Raw genomic sequence first — 27,931 nt, 5'->3', positions numbered from 1 at the left:
AAAGAGAAATGCCACAATAAGGATTGTGTGGGTACTCAAGGCTCTTACCACTAATCTCAAAGGACCCAATTCAAATTGGGTACCAAGATATGAAGCTTAAACTTGTTTTGCAGGATCACTCCTTCAACGGATCAAGTTGGGTGCTTGATAATGAATGTATAAATCATCTTTGGAGATAGTAGCTAGGGTGGTAACAACTGAATCTCAAGTGCATATTATTTTCAAATCTTATCTTTTTGTGACTTGTGTAGCCACTAAGGAAAAATAAGCACTTGAGGATATACATCAGATGTTGATTATGAAATAAAGGTCTAATTGGAAGTTGAATGAATATTATCATATGGTGAACAATCCAAAATTATATGACGTATTCTCTATCTAGTTAATTTGGATTTGATTCTTCTATATTAGACACTCACCATAATATGGATTAAGTCATCCCTTTAGACTTCATTGAATAACCATGCATATTATCCATGTCATTCAAAATATATTGTGCATGAGGGTTCAAGGAAATTTAGTCCATATTATGATGTTTCTCTATTTTAGCAACACGCTTGTCTTCCACATATAAAGGGTTGCTAAATAAGAAACTAGTGCTTGTGCTACTAATGTCATCTCTTGTGTTGAGTTTATCCATAGAAAATCTATGTTAAGAGATGGTGCTTGTTTTAAATTGGATAAATCACAAGCTTAAAGGATACTATTCAACTAAAGTAAGAAGAAGTTGATAAGAGGCCAAGGTATGAAAACTTCCTCTCCTTCAGTTGTTTTAGTATTCTATCCTTAGTGGGATGTACCGTAGTATAGGTTAAATTCTTTGCAATATAAAATGTTCAATAGTGCATATAACTTTGACATCAACCATATATGTGCACTAATTTAAAATAATTTAATCTACCCTTTTGGGTTCTAAGAATGATGATTCATTTGCCATCCTCATATAAGGATCATCATTTATGAAACCCTCCTTTGTGTTTCTAATGCTCTCTTTTCTAAGTGTTTCAATAAGGTCCTTCCAAGCGCTTTCAAGATGAATTCAAAATCTATGGATATAAGAGTCTTGGTTGTTTCAATCATTGAGTTTTAATTGATCGAATCAAGAAAAGATGAAAGAAGTTCAAGATCACTTGGTTGGATGAAATCGTAAAGAGAAAAGAGATCACAGTGATTCAAGAAGGGAGTTATACTTTTTTTGTCAACCAAATAATGAAGATGTAGTGACATATTTATATGATATCCTTCATTATGAGGTTTTGAGGTTCATATTAGCATGCTTTACCCTTCAGGATTTCAATTGATATACTTTCAATTCTTAAACTTTCAATTGGTTTAATTTTCATCATCTATGTAAAGCATGTTATGTTAAACCAAGATATAGTGCAAACATCTCCTTTAACCTCGTATGTGCATAAGTATACTTTGTGTACTCTTGCATGCACAAATTGAGGGAGAGTTTAGCCTATATCTTGTGAGACTAATGAATTCTTTCAAGTTCATGTTGTGTAGTCTCACACCTTGGAGAACATCAAATGAGGATGAATGGTTCCATAGAAATGAAGAATTTCTCTTGATTGTTTGAAGAGGATAAGTTTCTCTTTGAAATGTCAAGCCTATCAAAAGCTAAGATGGAAATTCATGATTATAATGGAGACCATGTGGCGTAGAACAATGGTGTGTCACTCCATGAACTATTGTATTACAATTGTGTATCTAGGCTCTTACATGCTAGTGTGTGCATGTATATGCAATATCTTAAGTCATGCCATAAGGTTGCACTTGTGGTGACGATTAAAGAATCTCTAGATATTTGATTAATACCTCTTGTGATGATGTCATAAGTTTGTCTTAAGTCATCTTAGTGAGGTATGAGTCAAACATGCTAACCTCTCAAGAATCTTGGCTTAGAATATTGCATATCATGTCTATTAGTATACCTTTTGGATTATGAGCAATTCCTTCAATTGGTAAAATTTCACATTTTCATACTTTATTTGTACCAAGGTTCAAATTGTAGAACTTAATCCCCTGGCCTCATAAGTCCAAGTGCATAAGCTAAACAAGTATTCATCACTTGTATGCACACATTTAGGGGGGAGAATGGTCTATAATTTAAATCTTTGAGACTAACTTCATTTCCATGTCTATTATGTGTGTAGTCTCAAATTAGAAAGGAATTTTCGGGCAAAGACAATCGCTTCCACTGCAAATTTGATGGGTATCAAAAATTCTTTGCTCCAATAAATGTATCTTTTATACATTTCATAAGGGAATGAGTTTCTCTTTTATATGATACTCCAACATCATCTAAAATTGGTAAACATGTATCACATCCTTTTGGATTGCAAATGTCTAAAGTAGCATAGCTTATAAATTCTCCTTTCTAGAACTTAATTGATTAAATAGTGCACATGTTCCTTATGTTGTATAATTATATTCAATTGATACTCTTTTTATGCCAATGGTACTTTAAATTGCAAATAAGTACTCTCAATAGGTATCAATTGAATACATATATATGTGTGCAATAAAACTTGTTGAGAACTTAATGTAATATGAAATTAGTGATATGCTTATCTATCAAATTGTATCAATTGGTGTTTTTCAATTGATATTTTTCATACATGATCACTAGTTGTATAATCCACACTTGTGCAATTTTCATGTTGCCTCTTGTTATGATAAGAAAATTCTAGGTGACATCTAGAATCCAGGTATCAAGCGTCACCTTCGATTTAGTATGACAATCTTCATTTAATATCTTGGACCTATGTCACAACTATACCAACAAGAGCTTGCAAATGAATTGTAAATCCAACACAAGTTTGGAACTCCCCTTGAAAAGGTAAAAATGCAAAGGTACATCACTTCATGTCACTTCTCCATTACCTTTGTGCCATCTAAGGACCCTTTTCATAATAGTGTGTTCCCATCTTGCTTAATCATAATTTCTACCCTTTATATTCTTTGTATCCTTTTTGGAGATTTATGACAAAGGGGGAGAAATTTTGCATTAAAGCTTACCTTTAGTCTTATGTAACTAAGTGTTAGAAGACTTTTAAGAAGGGGAGATATAATTAACAAAAAGGGGGAATCATAAGAAAAACATAAGATGTAGAAAATTGATGAGTGCATACTATGTCATGAGCATCACGTTTATTTTATGACACACTGCACCTCATGAATAGTATAATATAAGTTGTCTCCATACTTTGACCCAAATATGTACTTTTGGCATTTGAGTACAAAAGTGTTATTTTCTGAAATGCACATATTTAGGGGGAGGAAACTATATCATAGGATTCAAAATCTTATTTATCAAATCTTATGTAAGCTTTGAATGTGTTGTCATCAATCACCAAAAAGGGGGAGATTGAAAGTGCATTTATCCCTTTTGTGAGTTTCGGTGATTTGGATAACAACACATTTAAAGGTCTAACGAGTTTGCTAAGTGTTGAACAGGAAATTCATTATGATGAACATACTTGAATAGTGTATAATGATCAGTGAACGAAGGTTCAACACGAGGTTAAATAACCAATGGGACAATGCAAATGGATATTATATGATCTCTATATTGGTTTGAATATATGGACAAGACCCGAGAAATCACTACATACATATGATCAAAATAGAGGATGAAGTGATTAAGAGGATAGGTCAAGCCAAAGTGAATAAGATATGAGGAATCGTGAATTGGCTTGACCATATTACTATCAGTCCATATATGCTTCTATGAGAATCAAACTAGAGCTTGATTGATCTTAACGGTTATATCTAGAAGACATTCAAGCAAGGTTCACAATATTGAAGAAATGATTCTCTCAATGGATGATCAATATGATGTGACTCAAGAATGGCTTGATAGGGTGAAGATAGCAAGGAAAGGGCTTCGAGGAACTAAGCGAAGGTCAAGGCCAAGCGACGGCTTGTGGACCGAGGTACCATGGCTAAGGTGAAGAAGAGAGTACTTGCACTAAGTCGATGAACTAATCAGCTATGAAGAGTTATAACATGTTGATGCATCAGCAAGGTGACTTGAAGCCATGTTTTGAACTCATACATGGTGATATGGTACAAGTCACATGGTTTGATTTATGTTTGCTTCAAAAGGTGAGACAAAGATGTTTGTGATCCTTATGAAGCAACGCCATGGAGAAATCACACATGAGATGCCAATTACTCAAGGAGTTTACTTAATTATATTTTATTTAACTTGAGTATAGGAATCGTCGTACTATAAAGAGGGATCCAAAAAGAAGGTAGGTGTTTGCCAAAGCTCAAGCCTCTATATTCAAAAGCTATTTTTTGAAAACCAAAAATCTCTTTAAAATTCTATGGTTGACCGTGGTTAGGTTTGAGAAACCTAGAGTGTTCTTGTTGAAAAGCAGCTGAACTTCTTAAACTACAGCTGAGCTTTTCAGCTGAGCTGAACTTCAGCTGAGCTGAGCTTCTTCAGCTGCAGCTGAGCTGAACTTCAGCTGAGTTGAGCTTTCTCAACTCCAGTTGAACTTCAACTTCAACCGGGGTCCAGAGAGGTTCAACCGGGGTCCAGGGCAAGTTCAACCGGGGTCCAGTGAGGTTCAACCGGTGTCCAGGGAAAGTTCAGTCGGGGTATTTTCCTCGGACCTCACTGGTCAAAACCGGTTGAACCGGTCCTAGGGGAGGTTCAACCGGTGTCAGGGTCACCTGACCGGTCTGACCTCCTGACTGGCAGACTGACTGCCAGTCTGACCCCCAGGCGGTTGAACCGGCCCTAGGGGCGGTTCAACCGGTGTTAGGACCTATTTTTTTTGCAGTCTAACCTGCAGTCTGCCAGTCTGACTGGCAGACTGTCTGTCAGCCTGCCCCAGGCAGTTGAACCGGTCTTAGGGGCGGTTCAACCGGTCATGGTCAACTTGACCAGTCTGCAGGTCAGTCTGCCAGTCAGTCTGACAGTCAGACTGGCAGACAGTCTGCCTGACCTGCCAGGGGCGGTTCAACCGGTCTCAGACAGGAAAATCTGCCCAACGGCTAGTTTTGAGCTCCACCTATATATACTCACTCCTACCTCTCTCCCCACACACAAGAGCACGACCCAAACTCCATTTCTAACTTGAAGAACACCTCCCACTCTCTCACACACATCTCTTGCCTCTCCCATTTCAAATCTTTGGAGAGAAATCTTTGAGTGAGTTTGAGAGCTGCGGTTTTTTAGCTTCATCTCCAAATCTCTCTTGCTCTTCTTCATTCGAGCTTTGGTACTACATCGAGTTCTTTGTGGATTCATTACTCTTGGAGCTTCTAGCTCCTAGATGACTAGGTGTCTCTTGTGAGTCTCCAAATCTTGTGGAAGACCACAAGAAAGTTTGTATTACCCGCTCTTTTGAGCAAAGATTAGTGTGTGAGCTTGACCTTTGTGGTCGGCAAAGGAAGGATTAGGGTTGAAAGAGACCCGGCTCTTTGTGGGCGCCTCAACGAGGAAGTAGGGCACCTTGGTGGTGTGACCGAACCTCGGGATAAATCTTGTGTCTTTTGTGTTCTTGTTCATTGTGCTTATTCGTGTTCTTCGTTCTCTCACCATGGCGTGGAAGATTTGTTTATATATTTTTGGTGTGTGGATTTTGAGAAGTGCCCTTCTCAGATCTACTACTTTGAACCCTGTGGATCAACTAGAACATCTCATTTCCAAAGTTAACTGGGTGAATTTCGAGATCAATTCAGTTTTACCCAGTTTGCTTCTTGTTTTTGTTGAAAAAGTTTTAACTTACCTATTCACCCCCCCCTCTAGGCAACTTTCAACTATCTCGAACCGTCCAACCCTAATACGGACTGTCCGACGCTTCATGATAGACTATTCGGTGCTACACCAAGCCCAAAACATGATAGGCCAGTGATATAGAGCATGACCAGACAGTCTGAGCATACACACTGTCCAGCCCTAGTGCGGACCATCATGCACCTTATGCCGAACTGTCCGGTCATCTAGGTCGGACCGTCCAGAATAGGCTACTGTGCACAACGCCTAGATTTTCCACGCATCACAACATCAATCCCCTTTTCTACTTGTAGCACATCAAAGCCGCGGCATGCCACCACCCATGCATGGGGCCGATTATTTTTGGCCCTTAGGGAGCTAGATAGGTTCACCTCACACCATGCACATATATCTAATGTCGCCTACGGTTGTCCTTAGGCAAAAGTCTGCATAACAATACCCGACCACCTGAGCCCCACATCCCAAAGGACGGTGGGTTGCCACCAACAACAATGGGTAAAATTAGAGAAGAAATAGTTGTGTTATTCTGAGAAAAACTCAGAGTCAGCGTGATCGGCCTAAGACAGTCATATCAGAGCCATATGACCACTAATTCAATATCATTCCGTACACGCAAGGGACTAAGGTACCCGATTTTGCTATGTTTTTTGGTGAGTGCGGTAAAAGCACGCACGAGCATATAGGCCAATTTTTTTTGCATAGGTAGGAGAGCTAGCTGATAGAGAAGCTTTCGTCATTCGCTTATTTTCTTTGTCCCTTACTGGTACCACTTTTGTTTGGTATGTTGCATTGCCCCCTAACTCGATTAGTTCCTAGGATTATCTAGAGAATAAGTTTTATAAACACTTTTTCACTAGGGATTACAAGTTAGATTTAGTTGATCTAGCATCGGTCCAGCAAGGGGGAAATGAATCGGTTAATGATTATCTCCGAAGTTTTTGAGATACTAGACATCGATGTTTTCGGATTTATGTCATAGATAAGCAACTAGCAAAGTTGGCTTTCAATGGGTTGCATATCCATACATGAAATAAAATCTAGATGACACCTAGTTCTTTTCGCTAGCTCAGTTATATCAGTGGGCTTATAGAAGCCAAAGCAAAGAAATTCAAGAGTTGTCTCGTCATAATGGGCATCATGATAGTAGTAGCTCAGACGACGAGCCAAAAGAGGTATAAGTTGCTGAACTTGTTTAGCCCGCTAAGGCCAAATTTTCTACTTGCTCTTCCCTACAACCATTTCAAAAGGATCGATAAGGAGAAGTTAAGTTCATATTTAATGTTGCTAAGTGTGACAAGATATTTGATGAATTACTTAAGAGCGGCAACATTAAATTGTCTCACACAATTCCACCGACAAATGAGTTGAAAAGGCATGCTTATTGTAGACGGCATAACTCCTTTTCTCATGCCACCAATGATTACAATGTTTTTTCGTCGATAGATACAATTAGTTATAAATGAAGGCTGCTCGATTTTTCAAGATGTGAAAATTGGCAGATAGTTGTCCCCCATCAATACCCTTGAGATGAACGACAAGCAGGTTATGATTCAGCTGAAAGTGGCTGATAAAAGCAAGGGCAAGGACATAGTCATAGGTGATCCTCGCACGCTAAACCTGTCGCAATGAGTGGTTACTCAGAAGGCTTTGAACAAGAGAGAGACTGTAAGGACAACTAAGATGACTGGAGGCATTGGGGGAATATAAAATAAGACACCAGCGGAGCTCTCTTAGCCGACACACACTAGACAATTCAATAGTAATCACCGGAAAGTTTGGTGCGTAGGATCGAACATTTCGATAGTGTCAAAAACCGATCAACAACCCACGTAATGAAGGTAAACAAGACAGAAAAGCAGGATCAGACTAAGACTTTGGGTAAGTTTTTCTAAATTTGGTCTTACGTTCGAACAACTTCTCTCTAAATATATGAACAAGAAGGTCGTTCTGCACAATCGGCCAACAAAACAATCAAAGTCGTCTATAGGAAAGAAACAATCTGTGTATGGCAAAGGCCAATTAAATTTGGCCCAAGAAGTGGCATGACAAATATCTTCTACTCATATGTCTTTGGGGAGCCATCATGAACTTTAATTTGAACAGAACCAATTCCAGAAATTTCAAGTGGAGATTCATCACCAATAATAACATCACTATCATGAACATGAGAATAATCAGAAAACCACTCTCAAAGTGAGCAAATGTGAAAAGAGCAAGCTGAATCAAGAACCCAAGCCATACACTTTTCATCATTAGAAGTGATCATAAGAGCTTCTCCACCATCACTATTTTCAACAATACTAGCCTCAGCAACTGATTTATCAGCTTCCTTTTTCTTTTGTCTTTCTTCCTTATTTTTCAACTTAGGACACTGGGAGATCACATGATTATCAGCTTTGTAATAACGACAAAAATTGTTGGGTTTACGATCTCTTGACTTAGACCTTGATTTTGGTTTATTAGAACTGCCCACTTGTTGAGTTCTATCGTGAACAATAAAACCTTCACCCTTAGACTCAGAACGAGAATCAACATTAAATTTTTTCTTGGACAATAAATTTGACTTAACATTCTCAAATGCCAGTGAAGTATGATTTCCATAAAGCATAATTTCCTTAAAATGATTAAAAGAGGGGGCAACGAGACTATCAACAAAATTGCCTTATCTTCATCATCTATCTTCACATCCAGACTCTCTAGGTCGACACACATAGAATTAAATTCATTGAGATGTGATTGAATAGATGTACCTTCCGCCATACAAATAGTATAAATGCGCTCTTTGAGACGAAGCTTATTAGCAAGCCTCTTTGGTCATATACAACTCCTCCATTTTTTTCCACAATTCTGTCGTAAATTTTGCATTCATTACTTCACGCAGAACATCGGAAAATAAACTGAGCTGCAAGGCGAACAAAGTTTTTTCATCAAGATCTTACCATTTATCATCAGCCATATCAACAGTAGATCGCGGTTGCAATGACTTTCGTACACCTAACTGAGTAAGAACAACTTTCATCTGAATTTGCTAAATAACAAAACTGATTTTGACATCAAACTTCGAAGTATCAATTTTAGTCTACATCAATAATCCAAAATAAATAATTCCAGATGAAATAAAATTCTGCGTGCAATATGATGAACACACGTAGCGAAGGAACAAAATAAATCAATTAATGTTTGATCCTTGAGAAGCACAATGATTGCTTGCCGTCTCTGCACAATTCAGCTGAGATTGCTCCCTGGCGCAACAGTGAGATGACTACAGCAGGCGCTTGTGAACACTAGATCTGAGGAGACGACGAATCTGACGAAGCAGGACAGCAGCAGGATCCACGACGGACGAGGCAAATCGGATTGCACCTGGAGTCGTTCCAGCTAATCAAAATTTATATAAATTAAAGAAGCAATCCGGTTAAGAATCGTTCCGACCCACCAATCCGGCACAAACGAACAAGGCCTGAGGGTGCCCGCGAGACAGACGGTTGGATCTGAAGAACCGATGGCGGCAGTGGCGGCTTCCACAGGTGAAGCAATTTATTAGAACAAACGGCGGCGGCGACAACGGCGAAATAAACTGTTGTATCTAACTCTAGCTCTAGATACCAATTGTTAGGATCGTATGTGGGAAAAAATTAGACACATAGTTTAATGTGGGAAAAAACCCTCCAATGTGGAGGAGAAAAAACCACGCGAAAACAGATCTATAGTGAAAGAAGATAAAGATAGAGTCACATAATCTTATTTAACATATAAGTATAGAATATAGATATAGATAAAACTATCACGTTAGTACCCGTTAGAGACACCAGCAGATAACAAAATACTACTTTTTTATTTGACCCTAGATAGTTCAACTTTATACTAACAAACGTTAAATAAAAAATGGAGGGAGTAGTTCGTTAATCAAAACCAAAATACAGAGCTAATATAAATCTTGCTCTTCGCTCCATGTTTTTTTTTCTAACGAAGCATATTCTTACGTGAAGTGGAAAGACTCTTCTTTGGCTCTGTTGCCGAAGTGGACAGCTAGGATCTGAACCATATCTTATATGCGAAGGAAAGAACCAAAGAGAGAGGTTCTAGCCATACGGTTCTGAAACGGTCCTGAATCCTGACGACCTGTAACTGCTCATCTGTCACCGGTTATTGGCAATGGGCATGGAAATTAGGTAAGGCTGAGATATTAGTCTGGTGATTCGTCAGCCGAGGAAGCCGGATCGGACGAAGACGAGGAGTCCGCTCCTCCAAAGCCGCCCCCAAGCTTCGCCGCCGACCAAACCCTAAGGGGGGAGATGCCGGCGGCAGCGGCGGGGCTCCTTGCTGCCCTCCGCGCTGGAGGCCTTCGCTGATGTCTCGGGACCACCAGATTTTCTGAGGCACAGGGTTGCCGAGCCAGAGGAAGGGACGGAGGCCCTCGGTGTACTCGATCGCCGTGGGAAAGAGGGGAGCAAACAGCCGCCTCCAGGTAAGTAGATTTAAAGACTCAATTAAAGTGGAAACTGGAGACTAATGTTTTTTTATCCTCTCCTGTTTATTTTGGTAACGGTAGATGAATGGAGGTCGATTAGATTGCTACTAATGTAGTTGCAGGTCTTGCATTGTTAGAGAATTGACGTAGATTTTACAGCAGTACATGTAACAATTTAAGATATTTTTAACAGAGTCTGGATGCAATTTCAGTTTCGAGTTCCCAAGATATTTGATGGTGAAACTTGACCAAGAATTAGGAAGAGGCAAATTTGATGTACTGTGTATTATTCCTTTGCACGTAGAGTGATACAGCTACCCTTTTAGCTAGTATCTGTGAGCTGGAATGTGAATACGTTTTCCAGTCTGAATGAAAAGGCAAGGATCTATCTTGGCCACCATGAAGCTCTGCTGTTGGAGATATTTGATCATATAATTGCATTGCTAATTTTCTATGGCATCAGTTTTGTGTTCATCTGTTTTCAATTGCATGGCATAAATCTTTGTACAATCAGGTGGTACACTTCTAGAGTTGGTTTTAGTTTGAAAATATAAATGTGTAGTCTATAGTCTATAGTTGTGCTGGGGGTGTCTCTGGAGCTAAAGTAGTATTTATTGGTTCTATACTTCTATTTGTTTTGTTTATAGAGAAAGGAAGACTGCTGTCTGCTCATAAGAAATCATATAATTATAAAGTTTTACAAAACACCGTAATCGACTCTGCTGGATACATCAGCTCTCAAGCAAATATCAGAAGCCACTACTGCTAGACTTGAACGTCTCAGAAGAGAAACCATATATTAAAGCTGGTTCGAAATCTGCTCCTAGATGCGTCCACGACAGCGTTTTTGATTTTGATCGCAAGATCCTCATCCAACGGCGCAGTATGCAGTATGGTCCTCTCTTTTGGCTTTTCCATAGAACAGGAACTTCTTTTGTTCTTGACTTCTCGCGAACCTACCGTTGGATTTGATCTGGCTGCTCCCACTCCTAGTATGCCTATCCTGAGTCCTCTGGAAAGTTCTGCCCTGGGAAGAAGCGAGGAGTGGTGACGGGAGGGCGACATCGCCTAGGCCGCGGACGACTGCAGGCAGCCTCGCGTTGTCGTTGCTTTCTTCCTCCATCGCTTCCTATTCCGGTTTCTTTGTTGCTTTCTTCCTCCATCGCTTCCTATTCCGGTTTCTTCCTTCTGAAGGTAACGCTCAATGCTCCCACCCTCTCCCTCTGTTATCCCTTCTCATATTCCCTTCCCGAAGTCACGGAGGTCTTGGCATCGACCTTGTCGAACGCCGATTTGATGGTCGGAATATCCGTCACGCACCGTCCGGTAGTCGGCGTGCCACTTACTCCCACTGTTCGCCCATCCGTGTCCTGCGCCGTCTATTCACCTTGCCTCGCTCGCTCCTTCCGACCGTTGGCGTCTCACCTACTACCGTCGTCCGCCCCTCCCGTCCCGTGCGCAGCCATTTCTCAATGGGCCACAGGATCGTGCTTCCTCGCCTCGTGCACACATCGGTGTGCAACTTGCTACTGTCGTCCGTCTTTCCATCCCCGTTCCGCCAGATCTCATCACGTGGCAGGCCGCCGCACAAGTGCTTCTTGGTGACAACGTGCAGCTCTGGGCGGTAGTCGTTGTGCGTCAACTTTCTATGATTTTTATTTAATGTTTGTGCATCATGTGAAGTTCTTTTAATTAATGTTCCATTCTACGAATCTTATTTAACGTTTGTACATTATGCGAAGTTTTTTTAAAATAATTTGATTGTTGTTGTTATTCTATGATTCTTATATAACGATTTGTAATTTATGTCAAGGTCTTTTTATAATTTGCTTTCCATTATTTTAGTGAATGTCAGGCCATGTAACCTGCAGAAAGGAGAAAGAACTGGCCCTATAGGGCAAACCTTATTTATCCGTGCAAAAGTCTAGATTTTTGTTAACACAGATGAAGACAAAGGCTGCAAACATAACCTTTTATTCTTATCAGGATATAAACCTGAAGGGCAAACCATATGAATTTATCTATACAAAAGTTCGGATCCAGATTTTTTTAACACAGATGGAGACGAAGGCTGCAAACATAATTTGGATAATTTAGAACTAAGTTGCAAATTTTAAGTTGGAGACTTTGGCTTCCTTCCATTTCCCCAGTTCAGTCTAGGAAAAATTAGTTTCAGTCAACCATCAACATTTTTTTGACACACCATCAACGGTCTTAATGAGTAGCCTTTTAAAACAATGTAAGTCTATCTTATACATATACATATATTTGCAATCTACATATACCATTTGTAGCACCATGTACTAAATACTTTTAGTCTTTGTGTACAACAATATGAACACTATCTGGTCCTATATACTTTTACTCATACAACGTTCAAAATAAATGATGGCTGCAACACGAAATACAACTTTGAACTAATACTAAGCTTATATAAATTCCGTTAGATACTCAGTTTGACATCTCTTCTTTTTATATACATTTCGATAAGATCGTAAAAACCTCACCTCGCGCGCAAAGCGCGCGTTAGACACTAGTGTTAAACTAACAAGGAAACCATGTGCTCACTGAGCTGATTGCACTTTAGTTGGAGATCCCACTAGAATTTGTATGCTGATTAGGAAGCAATGAGAATGGAATATGTATTTTATTTGTGTGACTGAACTCCAAAGTCCACTACTACAGCTGATGAAATATGCATCACTCAAATAAAGAAAGGTCATGTTTATATATCATTACTTGTGTACTTAAACCCCAGAAAGGCCCTCACTTCTACTGTGATATTTCCAATGTAGATAATTCCAAATCCAAAACAAACCATGGTGTTATTCCCTTACAGACAACAATCCACGCTGCACCAAAAAAAAACTCGACCAACATTATATTAAGAATTCTTCTCACGTAGGTCGAGAAAACTCTCAAACTCTTGCTCCACCTATACAAAGAGGTACCGTACCCATTTGAGAAACGACCGCGACTGGAACCGGACCTTAGACATATACTTTGGCGTGGGACAGACGAGAAGACATTCTAAAATTCGCTCCCACGGAGAGTCGAACCTAGTATATGAGGAGGAGTGCTACTTAGACCACCTAACCAACTTGTGTAGAGGCCTTTTCGTATGCTGCACCAAAAGAAACCCCCGGTAAATCTGCATGTTTTTGTGTTTAATTTGCTACATTTTGTTCGACAAAATGAAGCATCTTCGCCTGCATGACATATTTGGGTCTAGAACTTTTACAGTTAAGGTCCTAAGCCATCATTAATTGTGCTTTAGAAGCGGGGAGCAGCGGCGTTGCTTGATGGCATCTTGCTAGCAGCCTCTGCAAGCTGCAATCCACTCAGGCCAAATATTTTGTCCCAAAACATTCTCCCACTGGCTGTTTCAGCTCTCTTCACTTTAGATACGCACTTGAAGAAAAAAATAATACAAAACATGCATGGTGGCGTTCAGCCTTTGGTTTATACAATTAAGTACCATTCAAATACTGTTATTTATTCGTGATGGGCTTCTAACGGCCATCATATAGGCTCCTCATTTGGTGGTGTTTAATTAAGAAATATGCCGATAATGAGGATGGCAAATCAAAGGTTCCTTCTTTTGACAGCACGGCTACAGATTATATTGCCTTTGCCTCCCTCTCTATTTGGCGGCGATCACTTCATTCTGTTATGTTTGCTTCGTTGGGGTGACCACTTGTCACATTGCTTCTTTAGTGGCGGCAGTGACTCCATAGGGCAACAGGCGAACAATTAGCTGAATGATTAACTACCAAATAGCTCATGCATTGGTATACTAGGTGTTTTTCCTTATACATGGTGTGAACAAAATATTATTGTAGTTAGATGGTTATATTGTCCAATGTGAAATTTTCTCATAGTTGTCGCTTAATAGAACAAATTTACAAGTTATTACTGCAATAATAATTAAGATATTGTTGCTTGGAACTAATAACAATTTGTTCATCCGGTGTTATTAGGAGAATAGTTTCCATTTTGTAATTATATTCCTCACAAATTAAATAAAGCGGTTTGTTGGAATTAATCTTAGCTAATAGGATCTTAAACTTAGCCTAAATATGATCACTAACTGAAACTTATGCGGAAAGTACATCTTAATTAACGACCAAAGTTTATAGATCGTATTGGTGTCTTTGTATCTATAGAAGTTGATGTAGATTAACTTATCCTCGTCAATCTGAGAACTAGTGTTCTCTCATGACGAAGAACTCAATATAAATCTAATTTGCAGTCTCCTGGACTCCTAGGACATAGACTCGTGTTTTTAAACCCTTCAAGCCCTTAATTGACCGGTTAGATAGGTTTTGGTGTAGAGGGATTGGCCTTAATCCCAAAATCACATTTCATCTTATCTGTATACATGTTGTGGGATTGGGCCTGACTCTATATAACCGTTAGGATTGCCGATGATCGCGAGAAATAATCTAATATATAAGGAAAATGGATCATATGGGTCATTAAGTTTGAACTTTAGTGCTTGATGAGAAACATGACCATTTAGACTAATATGCTTTGCTAGTATACAATGTATAGCTCAATGTATACAATATGAACTTGGACGTAGGAAAAGTGATGGTCTAAATTATGAACATCTCAAACAAGACATTGAAAACCATATCAAAGACCTACAAGACATCTTAGAAATTCAAGATACCAAAAAGTAAACACAAAGACACAAACAAAATTGTAGTTGATGCAGCCGAGACAAAGAGGTAGATGAATCAGATTTGTTTCATGGTTTTGGATATGATCAGATTGACATCACATCCATCCATAGTTATAGAGCTTTTTATTAGCTTTTCAAAAAGTTCAAGATCATCAAAGTCAGAGTTCAAAGCTAAATGTTATTCCCAAAATATAAAATCATGACATGATGAAAACAGAGTAGCGAATTGTCTGGCAGGCTCTCTCGCGGCCCGACACTCACAGAACTAAACTAAATAGGGGCATTGTATGGTCTGGCACTAATGGTCTGACATCTAGTCTCGGTTCGACACTCACAGAACTGAACTAAAGAAGGGCATCATATGGTCTAATGCTAATGGCCTTATGTATCCTCTCTCCATTCGACTCTCGCACAACTAAACTAAAAAGAACCATATGGTCTAACACTAATAGTCTAATGCTCCCTCTCTTGGTTTAGTCCCCCCTAAATTAGGGGCATCATAGGGTTCGACGTTAATGGTCACACATTCACGTTTAGTTCAACACTCACAGAAAAAGTTGCAGCGAGTAGTTTTTAGAGTTGGGGCTTTTTATACCCCTCCATTTGGACAATAATGAGGTTATATTTCCCTACAACAGAGGACAGTCGTGACACCCTGTTTCAAGGCAAACCGAATGCATCTATATGCATGCTTACACAAATCATACATATGACGACATCATCTAATGAAATCATTACACAGGTACGATTAAATTATAAAACATAGTAACATTACAAAACTAGGGTAAAATAACACTGCATCAACACATTATTGAAATGACTCCATTGACGATGGACACTCCATAGGATCTTGACCTTCCACATGAGTTTGTGAAAATAGCAACATATTGTGTTGATGGGCAACCTCCTTCCTTTAAATAGCAACATAATGGGCAAGGTTGAGTACTCAACAACACTAATCACCTTAGCTGGATTAGCAACTTTTAAACATCTATTAACTAAGTTTGTGAAAACATACCCTAGAACGAGATAAAAAAGTATTTCCATTCACAAAAATCACAACATCGATAAATCAACAAGATCTACAACCACAAAAACGCCAGGTCTGATACTCCAAGAGATCAGCAACATCCTCCATCAGGTTGATAGGGGATCATCCTCAATGCTCTTAACCGTGAGTGAACGGTTGTCATGACATATGGTTTGTGAAAACATACCCTAGAACGAGATAAAAAAGTATTTCCATTCGCAAAAATCACAACATCGATAAATCAACAAGATCTACAACCACAAAAACGTCAGGTCCGCTACACCATGAGGTCAGCAACATCCTCCATCAGGTTGATAGGCGATCGTCCCCAACGCTCTTGACCGTGAGTGAACGGTTGTCATGACATATGGTTTGTGAAAACATACCCTAGAACGAGATAAAAAGTATTTCCATTCACAAAAATCACAACATCGATAAATCAACAAGATCTACAACCACAAAAACGTCAGGTCCGCAGATCAGCAACATCCTTCATCAGGTTGATAGGGGATCTTCCCCAATGCTCTTAACTGTGAGTGAACGGTTGTCATGACATATTGTTTGTGAAAACATACCCTAGAATGAGATAAAAAAGTATTTACATTCGCAAAAATCACAACATCGATAAATCAACAAGATCTACAACCACAAAAACGTCACGTCCGCTACTCCATGAGATCAACAACATCCTCCATCAGGTTGATAGGGGATCGTCCCCAACGCTCTTAACCGTGAGCGAACGGTTGTCATGACATATGGTTTGTGAAAACATACCCTAGAACGAGATAAAAAAGTATTTCCATTCACAAAAAATCACAACAACGACAGATCAACAAGATCTACAACCACAAAAACGTCAGGTCCACTACTCCATGAGATCAGCAACATCCTCCATCAGGTTGATAGGGGATCGTCCCCAACTCTCTTAACCGTGAGCGAACGGTTGTCATGACATATGGTTTGTGAAAACATACCCTAGAACGAGATAAAAAAGTATTTCCATTCGGAAAAATCACAACATTGACAAATCAACAAGATCTACATTCACAAAAACGTCAGGTCCGCTGCTCCATGAGATCAGCAACATCCTCCATCATGTTCATAGGAGATCGTCCCCAATGCTCTTAACCGTGAGCGAACGGTTGTCATGACATATGGTTTGTGAAAACATACCCTAGAATGAGATAAAAAAGTATTTCCATTCGCAAAAATCACAACATCGATAAATCAACAAGATCTACAACCACAAAAATGTCAGGTCCGCTACTCCATGAGATCAGCAACATCCTCCATCAGATTGATAGGGGATCGTCCCCAACGCTCTTAACCGTGAGTGAACAGTTGTCATGACATATGGTTTGTGAAAACATACCCTATAACAAGATAAAAAAGTATTTCCATTCGCAAAAATCACAACATCGATAAATCAACAAGATCTACAACCACAAAAACGTCAGGTCTGCTACTCCATGAGATTAGCAACATCCTCCATCAGGTTGATAGGGGATCATCCCCAACGCTCTTAACCATGAGCGGACGATTATCAAGACATATGGTTTGGGAAAACATACCCTAGAACGAGATAAAAAGTATTTCCATTCGCAAAAATCACAACATCGATAAATCAACAAGATCTACAACCACAAAAACGTAAGGTCCGCTACTCCATGAGATCAGCAACATCCTCCATCAGGTTTATAGGGGATCGTCCCCAACACTCTTAACCGTGAGTGAACGGTTGTCATGACATATGGTGTCACACCCGGTTTTAAGGAACAAAGCCGGGTGCATCTCATACATGCGCCAAGAAGACAACATATACAATAACAGAGTGTATAGAGATAAATGTCATAAAACATCAGAGTATTTATTACATAGCGGAAGACTTAATACAAAATAAAAGAATAAACATAAAACGAACTAAGGATCGTTGGCGCCAATGTCAACTGAGAAACGCCACCTAGATCAGATCATACTCCTCGCCTTGTGGCTCCTCCTGAACCACCTGTTCTTCTCCTGTGGGGGGGGGGGGGGGTGTGAGACAGCAAGAGTGAGCTCACATACGTTCATCGCTCAACAAGTTGTGGGGAATAATGTGACATGAACTCACCAAAGGTGGGAGTTCATGTAGTGTAAGGCTGATCAATGAAATAAAGGCTGAAGCTGAGCATTGCTTTTAGAAGTTGGTCAAAATTTTATTAGCAGTTACTAAGTGTAAGTGAATACCAAACCATAGTAATAATAAGTAAAAGTAATAATAAAATAATCCCAAATGCAATGATATGACAGATTAAGTTTAAGTTCCATAAATTAATCATGTGAGTGTCCGAGCCGCTCATGACCGTGAGCACGGCTAGTATACTAGTTTTACACTCTGCAGAGGTTGCGCATCTTTACCCACAAGTCGTGTTACCCATTTGCCACGGAGTTGATCAGACCCCATACACCTCTACCAAGGAAGCGAGGCAGGGTACCACTACGAGGCCTTTACAAAGTTCCATTAGCTTCAGAAAACCCGCTACAGTTTATAGGAAGCTCCAGTGCAGGGTTCTTGCCTGACCGCCATCGCAGCAAAATCAACCCAAGGACCTCCCTACACTGACCACTCCCCTACTGCCCTTGCCCCTTTCGGGTAAGGTAGCCCTCCACTAGCTTTCCTAGTTAATCAGCCAAGGGCGTCCCATTAAACCCTTGTGGTAGCACTGTTTTCCCGGGTGGTTCTCCATGTTCCCATTAACATAATGATCTTATCATGAACATAAAATAATGAACAGATAATAGAAAGTGTAATCATGAGTCATAAATATCTTTATACCCAAATCCACATAAAGCAATAACATGTACTACCCAAAAATTTAGTAGTAAAACCAGTGGTGAAACAAGGTATAAAGATAGTCAAATCTAGGGTAACCTATTGGGTCCCAGCAAAATTAACCTATGCAGATCATTATGATTAATAAGAACATGAATGGGTAAAAGAAGTGATCAAGGGCACAACTTGCCTTCAACGAGCTTCTGCTCAGCAGTCTCTACCAGCAGAACCTCAGGATCCTCTGTGACTTGCTCGTCTACTCGCATCAACACAATACATACATAATATAGCAAAACTTAACATCACACCAAACATGTAAATAAAATACACAATAATAATCTAGACAATAAAATAGGACCATAGGAACTGGAATCATTAAATTCGGAGTTATAGATTTTAAGTTATGAATTTTCCAAGGTTTTGTGTATTTAATACATGATTAAACGATAGATAAATTTTAATGTGACTTTCATGCCAAAACAGAGGCACAAATGGATAGACAATATTATTATGAAAATTTAGGAACTGGAATGGGTCAATTTGGAGTTCATATGCATTTTCTACAATTTAAACAAGTTCTAACATTTATTTATGCACTAAAAATAAATTTCTGATTTTCAATGCTCTCTGGATTGGGCCACAAATTCCAGAAAGCACAGGGGTGTTGGCGCAAAAGATCCTAAGACATAGACTAGCCAGGGAAGGACTGCGGGTTCTATTTCAAAAAGACTAGGGTTTCTTGTGTAAGAATGCCAGCCCGAAGGGGTATGGTGGAAATCTGGCCGTCCGATTGGGACTCGATGGCCCAGATTAGATCCACACCAAGCAGCAATTGGTTTCACCCATCGCGTCGGATCCGAGATCGACGACCGATGGAGGCCCGCGACACCGATTCTCTCCCTGACCGCAAGATCCCGGTTCCACGACCACGATTTAAACGACGAAGAGAAGGTAATCTGAGGCCTACTCGAAGCCACACGATTTAAAAGGGGCGGCCCAGATTCTATTTTCTCAGAGTCTCTGAGATCCACCCGATCGGATCCAACGGTCCATATTGTCCACTGGAAACGTTAAGCCTGCATCTAATCCTCCCCGTTGCACAGCGATCCGACGGCAGCGATCGCGTCGTCTTCACAGGAGAGCGGTCGCCGAGCCGTACGCGCAGACCTCATCGGCGCACTCACCGGCGAGAACAGCTCTGGGTGTCCAGCTCCCAAACATCGAATTCCTAAGTAAATAATGATGCCCTAAGTGCCACAAACTCATAGAAGTACTACTTACGGTGGTTTATGCCGTGGAAGACTCTGGCCACGACGCGCGGCGGCGACGCGTTACCGGCGAGAAATTCCCGTGGCCACCCTGGGCTTCTTGGTCCGATACACCGCAGCACGCTACACCGGCCCTAGGCGAAACTCTACGGCCAACAGAAGGGCACCGAAGTGCACCAGGGCCGAATCCTCACGGCAGCGAGAAGAACAGCCGCGGCGACGGTGCAGTGGCTGACGTGGGGAGGGGAATACGGGGTAGGAAGGGACGAGCCCCGAACTCGCGGCCAGCTTTATGGATGCGCGGTGACAGGGACACCGCAACGGTCCCGCCACAGCGGCGCGACCGGCGAGCATGCAGCGGCGGAAGAAACGGGCCGACTCAACCAACCGAGGAGACGACCGACCCGACCAGTGGGACCCCTCAGACAGAGAACGCGGAAGGCTGACAACGGACCCGCCCCGTCAGCGCGGAGAGACGGATGCCAGGTTCTCCGGATTGGGCCCGCGCGGATGGGAAGTTAGAGTGGGCCGAAATGGAGGTCTGAGGCCCAAATAGCCTTTTATTCTTTTCCTTTTTATTCTCTATTTCCCTTCCTCTATTCCCAAATTCAATTTGAATTTCGAATTTGAATTCAAACTTGTGCTTAATTTATTCTCAATTCATGTTGTGGAATTTAGAATACCAACTTTGGAAATATAATTATATTATTATATTTTTATATCATTTCTCTTCTTCTCATTTTCAAAAACCCTAATTTTAATTTTAGGGTTTAATTCCACTTCTAAGAATTATTATCTTATTATTATTACCTTATTATTTCATTCGATGCACAAACATATAACTCCAACATGATGCATATTTTTTATCCTTTGTTTTAGTTCATCTCTAAATTTTATGTATGCTCTTTTTATGATGCAAATGAGGCACATATAATAAGGAAATCGCTATATAATCCCTTTATACACTTTTTGAGTATTACAAATCCTACCCCCCTTAAAAATATTCTCGTCCTCGAGATTTAGGAAGGACCAGTGAAAAGATGGGGAAAATCTATGCGAAGCTCTTCTTCTCTTTCCCAAGTTGCTTCATCTTCACCGTGGTGACTCCATTGAACTTTGCACATCTTTATAACCTTATTCCTCGTGACCCGAGTCAGTGTATCCAGAATCTTGATGGGGTACTCAGCATAAGTCAAATCCTCCTGAACACTAAGGTCCTCCATTGGTAGCTGCTCCTCAAGTACCCGGAGGCACTTCTTCAGCTGAGATACATGGAATACATCATGTACATCTGACAGATGATCGGGTAACTCCAGTTGATATGCAACTTCTCCCACTCGCTTTAAGATCAAGAAAGGTCCAATGAAGCGAGGGGACAACTTTCCTTTAACTTTGAATCTCCTCATTCCACGAAGTGGTGACATCTTGAGGTACACATGATCACCTTCCTCAAATTCCAGTGGTCTTCTTCTATTATCTGCGTAGCTCTTTTGCCTGGTTTGAGCTACCCTCAAATTTTCTCTTATCATTCGAACTTGTTCCTCTGCCTCTTGAATAAGCTCAGGTCCAAAGAATTGTCTTTCTCCAGTTTGATCCCAATACAGGGGAGTCCTGCATTTCCTGCCATACAAAGCCTCAAATGGTGACATCTTCAAACTGGCCTGGTAGCTATTATTATAAGAAAACTCAGCATAGGGTAAGCTCTTCTCCCAACTGCCACCATGCTTGAGAGCACAAGCTCTTAACATATCTTCCAGCACTTGATTAGTCCTCTCTGTCTGTCCATCAGTCTGGGGATGGTAGGCTGAGCTAAAATTCAACTTTGTATCCAAGCTCTCATGCAACTTCTTCCAAAATCGAGAAGTAAACTGTGATCCTCGATCAGACACGATCTTCTTAGGCACTCCATGTAGACAAACTATCCGAGTCATATACAATTCTGCTAGCTTGGCTCCCGTGTAATTAGTCCTCACAGGTATGAAACGAGCCACTTTTGTCAATCTGTCCACAATTACCCAAATAGAGTCATATCCTGCTGGAGTGCGGGGTAGTCCAACAATAAAATCCATACCAATTTCTTCCCATTTCCACTCGGGTATCTTCAATGGGTGCAATAGTCCAGCGGATCTTTGATGTTCGGCCTTGACTCTTTAACACACATCACACTTAGCCACATGTGCAGCAACATCTCTTTTCAGTCCATACCACCAATACTTTTGCTTCAAATCCTGATACATCTTAGTGCTACCAGGGTGGATAGAATAATCAGAATCATGGGCTTCTTTCAATATAGTCTCACGGAGGCTATCAATCTCTGGAACACATATCCGATCTTTGAACCATATAGTACCTTGCTCATCCTTCGTGAATTCCGGAACTCGACCTTCCGTAATCAGATCCTTAATCTCTTGAATTTTAGCATCACCAACCTGACCTTTACGAATCTCTTGCTCCAAGGTAGGTTCCAACTCAATGGTAACTCCTTCAATGTGAGTAACAATTCCCAAATTGAGTCTCTCAAAGTCCTTTGCTAATTCATCGGGTAGCTGGACGACAAAAGCGGAGTGAACATGCTCTTTCCGACTCAAGGCATCTGCAACCAAATTCGCCTTGCCCGGGTGATAGTGAATCTCCAAATCATAATCCTTAATAAGCTCCAACCAACGGCGTTGCCTAAGGTTGAGATCCTTCTGAGTGAATATACACTTCAAACTCTTATGATCCGTGTATACTTGGCACTTAGTTCCCATAATATAATGTCTCCAAATCTTAAGTGCATGCACAACAGCAGCCAGTTCCAAGTCATGAGTGGGGTATTTTCAGTTCATGCTTCCGCAACTGACGAGATGCATAGGCAATCACATGTCCTTCTTGCATGAGCACACATCCAAGTCCTTGGCCACATGCATCACAATAAATGTCAAATCCCTTCTCTAGATCTGGCATAATCAATACTGGTGGCGACATTAGTCTCTTCTTTAATTGATCAAAACTATTTTGGCACTTCTCGTCCCACTTGAACTCTCTTCCCTTTTCCAGAAGCGAGGTCATAGGCTTAGCAATCTTAGAAAATCCTTCAATAAATCTCTGATAGTATCCTACAAGCCCCAAGAAACTCCGAATATCCATAACTGTAGTGGGTATGCTCCACGCCACTATCTCCTTGACTTTAGCAGGATCCACTGATATCCCTCCATTAGAAGTGATATATCCAAGGAATGGCACCTCTCCAATCCAAAACTCGCATTTACTATACTTGGCGTAGAGTTGGTTATCTCGCAGCTTCTGTAGCACCAATCTCAGGTGTTCCTCTTGGTCACTTTCACTCTTAGAATAGGTAAGAATATCGTCGATAAATACTACGACGAATCTGTCCAAATACTCCATGAACACCTTATTCATCAAATTCATAAAATAAGTTGGTGCATTAGTTAATCCAAATGACATAACAGTGAACTCATATAATCCATATCGGGTTGAGAAATCCGTCTTGGAAATATTCGATGGCCTAATCTTCATTTGATGGTAACCCGATCGGAGATCAATCTTCGAGAATACTCTAGAACCTCTCATCTGATCAAATAGGTCCTCAATGCGGGGTAACGGGTACTTTTTCTTCACAGTGACATCATTAAGGGACCTATAATCCACACACATCCGCTATGATCCATCTTTCTTCTGTACAAACAGTACCGGTGCTCCCCAAGGTGAGGAACTCGGACGAATGTACCCTGCCCCTTGTAACTCCGTTAACTGCTTCTTCAGTTCCTTTAACTCTTCTACCGACATCCTGTATGGTCGCTTAGATATAGGGGCAGTTCCAGGCAGAAGATCAATCACAAACTCAACTTCTCTATCAGGTGGCATCCCTAGTAACTCTTTTGGGAAGACATCCGGAAAATTCCTAACTGCACGGATGTTGTCACCCACAAACTTCTCATCTACTAAGAATGTTGCTAGTCTGATGGTAGTAGTTACTGCAACTTCAACTTCAAATCTTTGCCCTTTGGAACTGGTGAATTCTACGGTTCACTTAGCATAGTGTATATACTGCCTTTGCCTTTCTTAACCATGACGTACCAAGGATCACGTCTATAGTGCTCTCTTCTAACACTATAGGGGTAGCCCATCTAGGTTAGAAATACAGGGTAAGAAAGGAAGAATTGTAGACAAGGCGAGTAATTACGAGAAATGTTACTGCGGGGGATTTATTAGTTAAGTAGATTAGTGTGTTATCCACTAAAGCTAATGCATTACCTTATGGTGGAACATGCTAAGATGCCCAACTATACTATTTCAATCAATCAAAGAAGCAAATCAGGCATTGATCATCAGAACAATCAACCAACATTTTTAATAGAGAAAATAATTTTAATTTTTTGTCTTGGTTCCCTATCTCTTAAAAAGATCATAATGGTAGGATTCCAAGGTGTGAAATCCATCTTGTCTTAGAGTAGAAAAGGTAAGAGTGATCAGAGTAGAGCAGTAGAAGGTGAGACAGGATCAATATAAGTATAGAAAGAATCAGAGTAAGGTAAGTATAGAATGAATCAGAGTAAGACAAGTAGATGAGGGTTTGTCCATTTCTATCTAGGTTTCGTCCTACAGTCAACATTTCCTCTGATACCACTTTTGTCACACCCGGTTTTAAGGAACAAAGCCGGGTGCATCTCATACATGCGCCAAGAAGACAACATATACAATAACAGAGTGTATAGAGATAAATGTCATAAAACATCAGAGTATTTATTACATAGCGGAAGACTTAATACAAAATAAAAGAATAAACATAAAACGAACTAAGGATCGTTGGCGCCAATGTCAACTGAGAAACGCCACCTAGATCAGATCATACTCCTCGCCTTGTGGCTCCTCCTGAACCACCTGTTCTTCTCCTGTGGGGGGGGGGGGGGGGGTGTGAGACAGCAAGAGTGAGCTCACATACGTTCATCGCTCAACAAGTTGTGGGGAATAATGTGACATGAACTCACCAAAGGTGGGAGTTCATGTAGTGTAAGGCTGATCAATGAAATAAAGGCTGAAGCTGAGCATTGCTTTTAGAAGTTGGTCAAAATTTTATTAGCAGTTACTAAGTGTAAGTGAATACCAAACCATAGTAATAATAAGTAAAAGTAATAATAAAATAATCCCAAATGCAATGATATGACAGATTAAGTTTAAGTTCCATAAATTAATCATGTGAGTGTCCGAGCCGCTCATGACCGTGAGCACGGCTAGTATACCAGTTTTACACTCTGCAGAGGTTGCGCATCTTTACCCACAAGTCATGTTACCCATTTGCCACGGAGTTGATCAGACCCCATACACCTCTACCAAGGAAGCGAGGCAGGGTACCACTACGAGGCCTTTACAAAGTTCCACTAGCTTCAGAAAACCCGCTACAGTTTATAGGAAGCTCCAGTGCAGGGTTCTTGCCTGACCGCCATCGCAGCAAAATCAACCCAAGGACCTCCCTACACTGACCACTCCCCTACTGCCCTTGCCCCTTTCGGGTAAGGTAGCCCTCCACTAGCTTTCCTAGTTAATCAGCCAAGGGCGTCCCATTAAACCCTTGTGGTAGCACTGTTTTCCCGGGTGGTTCTCCATGTTCCCATTAACATAATGATCTTATCATGAACATAAAATAATGAACAGATAATAGAAAGTGTAATCATGAGTCATAAATATCTTTATACCCAAATCCACATAAAGCAATAACATGTACTACCCAAAAATTTAGTAGTAAAACCAATGGTGAAACAAGGTATAAAGATAGTCAAATCTAGGGTAACCTATTGGGTCCCAGCAAAATTAACCTATGCAGATCATTATGATTAATAAGAACATGAATGGGTAAAAGAAGTGATCAAGGGCACAACTTGCCTTCAACGAGCTTCTGCTCAGCAGTCTCTACCAGCAGAACCTCAGGATCCTCTGTGACTTGCTCGTCTACTCGCATCAACACAATACATACATAATATAGCAAAAATTAACATCACACCAAACATGTAAATAAAATACACAATAATAATCTAGACAATAAAATAGGATCATAGGAACTGGAATCATTAAATTCGGAGTTATAGATTTTAAGTTATGAATTTTCCAAGGTTTTGTGTATTTAATACATGATTAAACGATAGATAAATTTTAATGTGACTTTCATGCCAAAACAGAGGCACAAATGGATAGACAATATTATTATGAAAATTTAGGAACTGGAATGGGTCAATTTGGAGTTCATATGCATTTTCTACAATTTAAACAAGTTCTAACATTTATTTATGCACCAAAAATCAATTTCTGATTTTCAATGCTCTCTGGATTGGGCCACAAATTCCAGAAAGCGCAGGGGTGTTGGCGTAAAAGATCCTAAGACATAGACTAGCCAGGGAAGGACTGCGGGTTCTATTTCAAAAAGACTAGGGTTTCTTGTGTAAGAATGCCAGCCCGAAGGGGTATGGTGGAAATTTGGCTGTCCGATTGGGACTCGATGGCCCAGATTAGATCCACACCAAGCAGCAATTGGTTTCACCCATCGCGTCGGATCCGAGATCGACGACCGATGGAGGCCCGCGACACCGATTCTCTCCCTGACCGCAAGATCCCGGTTCCACGACCACGATTTAAACGACGAAGAGAAGGTAATCTGAGGCCTACTCGAAGCCACACGATTTAAAAGGGGCGACCCAGATTCTATTTTCTCAGAGTCCCTGAGATCCACCCGATCGGATCCAACGGTCCATATTGTCCACTGGAAACGTTAAGCCTGCATCTAATCCTCCTCGTTGCACAGCGATCCGACGGCAGCGATCGCGTCGTCTTCACAGGAGAGCGGTCGCCGAGCCGTACGCGCAGACCTCACCGGCGCACTCACCGGCGAGAACAGCTCTGGGTGTCCAGCTCCCAAACATCGAATTCCTAAGTAAATAATGATGCCCTAAGTGCCACAAACTCATAGAAGTACTACTTACGGTGGTTTATGCCGTGGAAGACTCTGGCCACGACGCGCGGCGGCGACGCGTTACCGGCGAGAAATTCCCGTGGCCACCCTGGGCTTCTTGGTCCGATACACCGCAGCACGCTACACCGGCCCCAGGCGAAACTCTACGGCCAATAGAAGGGCACCGAAGTGCACCAGGGCCGAATCCTCACGGCAGCGAGAAGAACAGCCGCGGCGACGGTGCAGTGGCTGACGTGGGGAGGGGAATACGGGGTAGGAAGGGACGAGCCCCGAACTCGCGGCCAGCTTTATGGATGCGCGGTGACAGGGACACCGCAACGGTCCCGCCACAGCGGCGCGGCCGGCGAGCATGCAGCGGCGGAAGAAACGGGCCGACTCAACCAACCGAGGAGACGACCGACCCGACCAGTGGGACCCCTCAGACAGAGAACGCGGAAGGCTGACAACGGACCCGCCCCGTCAGCGCGGAGAGACGGACGCCAGGTTCTCCGGATTGGGCCCGCGCGGATGGGAAGTTAGAGTGGGCCGAAATGGAGGTCTGAGGCCCAAATAGCCTTTTATTCTTTTCCTTTTTATTCTCTATTTCCCTTCCTCTATTCCCAAATTCAATTTGAATTTCGAATTTGAATTCAAACTTGTGCTTAATTTATTCTCAATTCATGTTGTGGAATTTAGAATACCAACTTTGGAAATATAATTATATTATTATATTTTTATATCATTTCTCTTCTTCTCATTTTCAAAAACCCTAATTTTAATTTTAGGGTTTAATTCCACTTCTAAGAATTATTATCTTATTATTATTACCTTATTATTTCATTCGATGCACAAACATATAACTCCAACATGATGCATATTTTTTTATCCTTTGTTTTAGTTCATCTCTAAATTTTATGTATGCTCTTTTTATGATGCAAACGAGGCACATATAATAAGGAAAT

The 27,931-nt window shown here is 40.9% G+C and overlaps 1 long non-coding RNA gene across 1 annotated transcript; it reads left to right on the top strand.

The window, feature by feature from the left end:
- Positions 1-9,550: 9,550 nt before the first annotated feature.
- On the top strand, positions 9,551-10,688 carry LOC103647244 (uncharacterized). The gene is made up of 2 exons (XR_562726.3): positions 9,551-10,226; positions 10,423-10,688. It is a non-coding gene; the product is annotated as an uncharacterized lncRNA (long non-coding RNA).
- Positions 10,689-27,931: the final 17,243 nt, after the last annotated feature.

Source organism: Zea mays, chromosome 2 (assembly GCF_902167145.1).
Source record: "Zea mays cultivar B73 chromosome 2, Zm-B73-REFERENCE-NAM-5.0, whole genome shotgun sequence".
Taxonomy (NCBI): Eukaryota; Viridiplantae; Streptophyta; class Magnoliopsida; order Poales; family Poaceae; genus Zea; species Zea mays.
The sequence above is the reverse complement of the archived record's forward strand: the minus strand, read 5'-3'. Positions and strand labels throughout refer to the sequence as shown.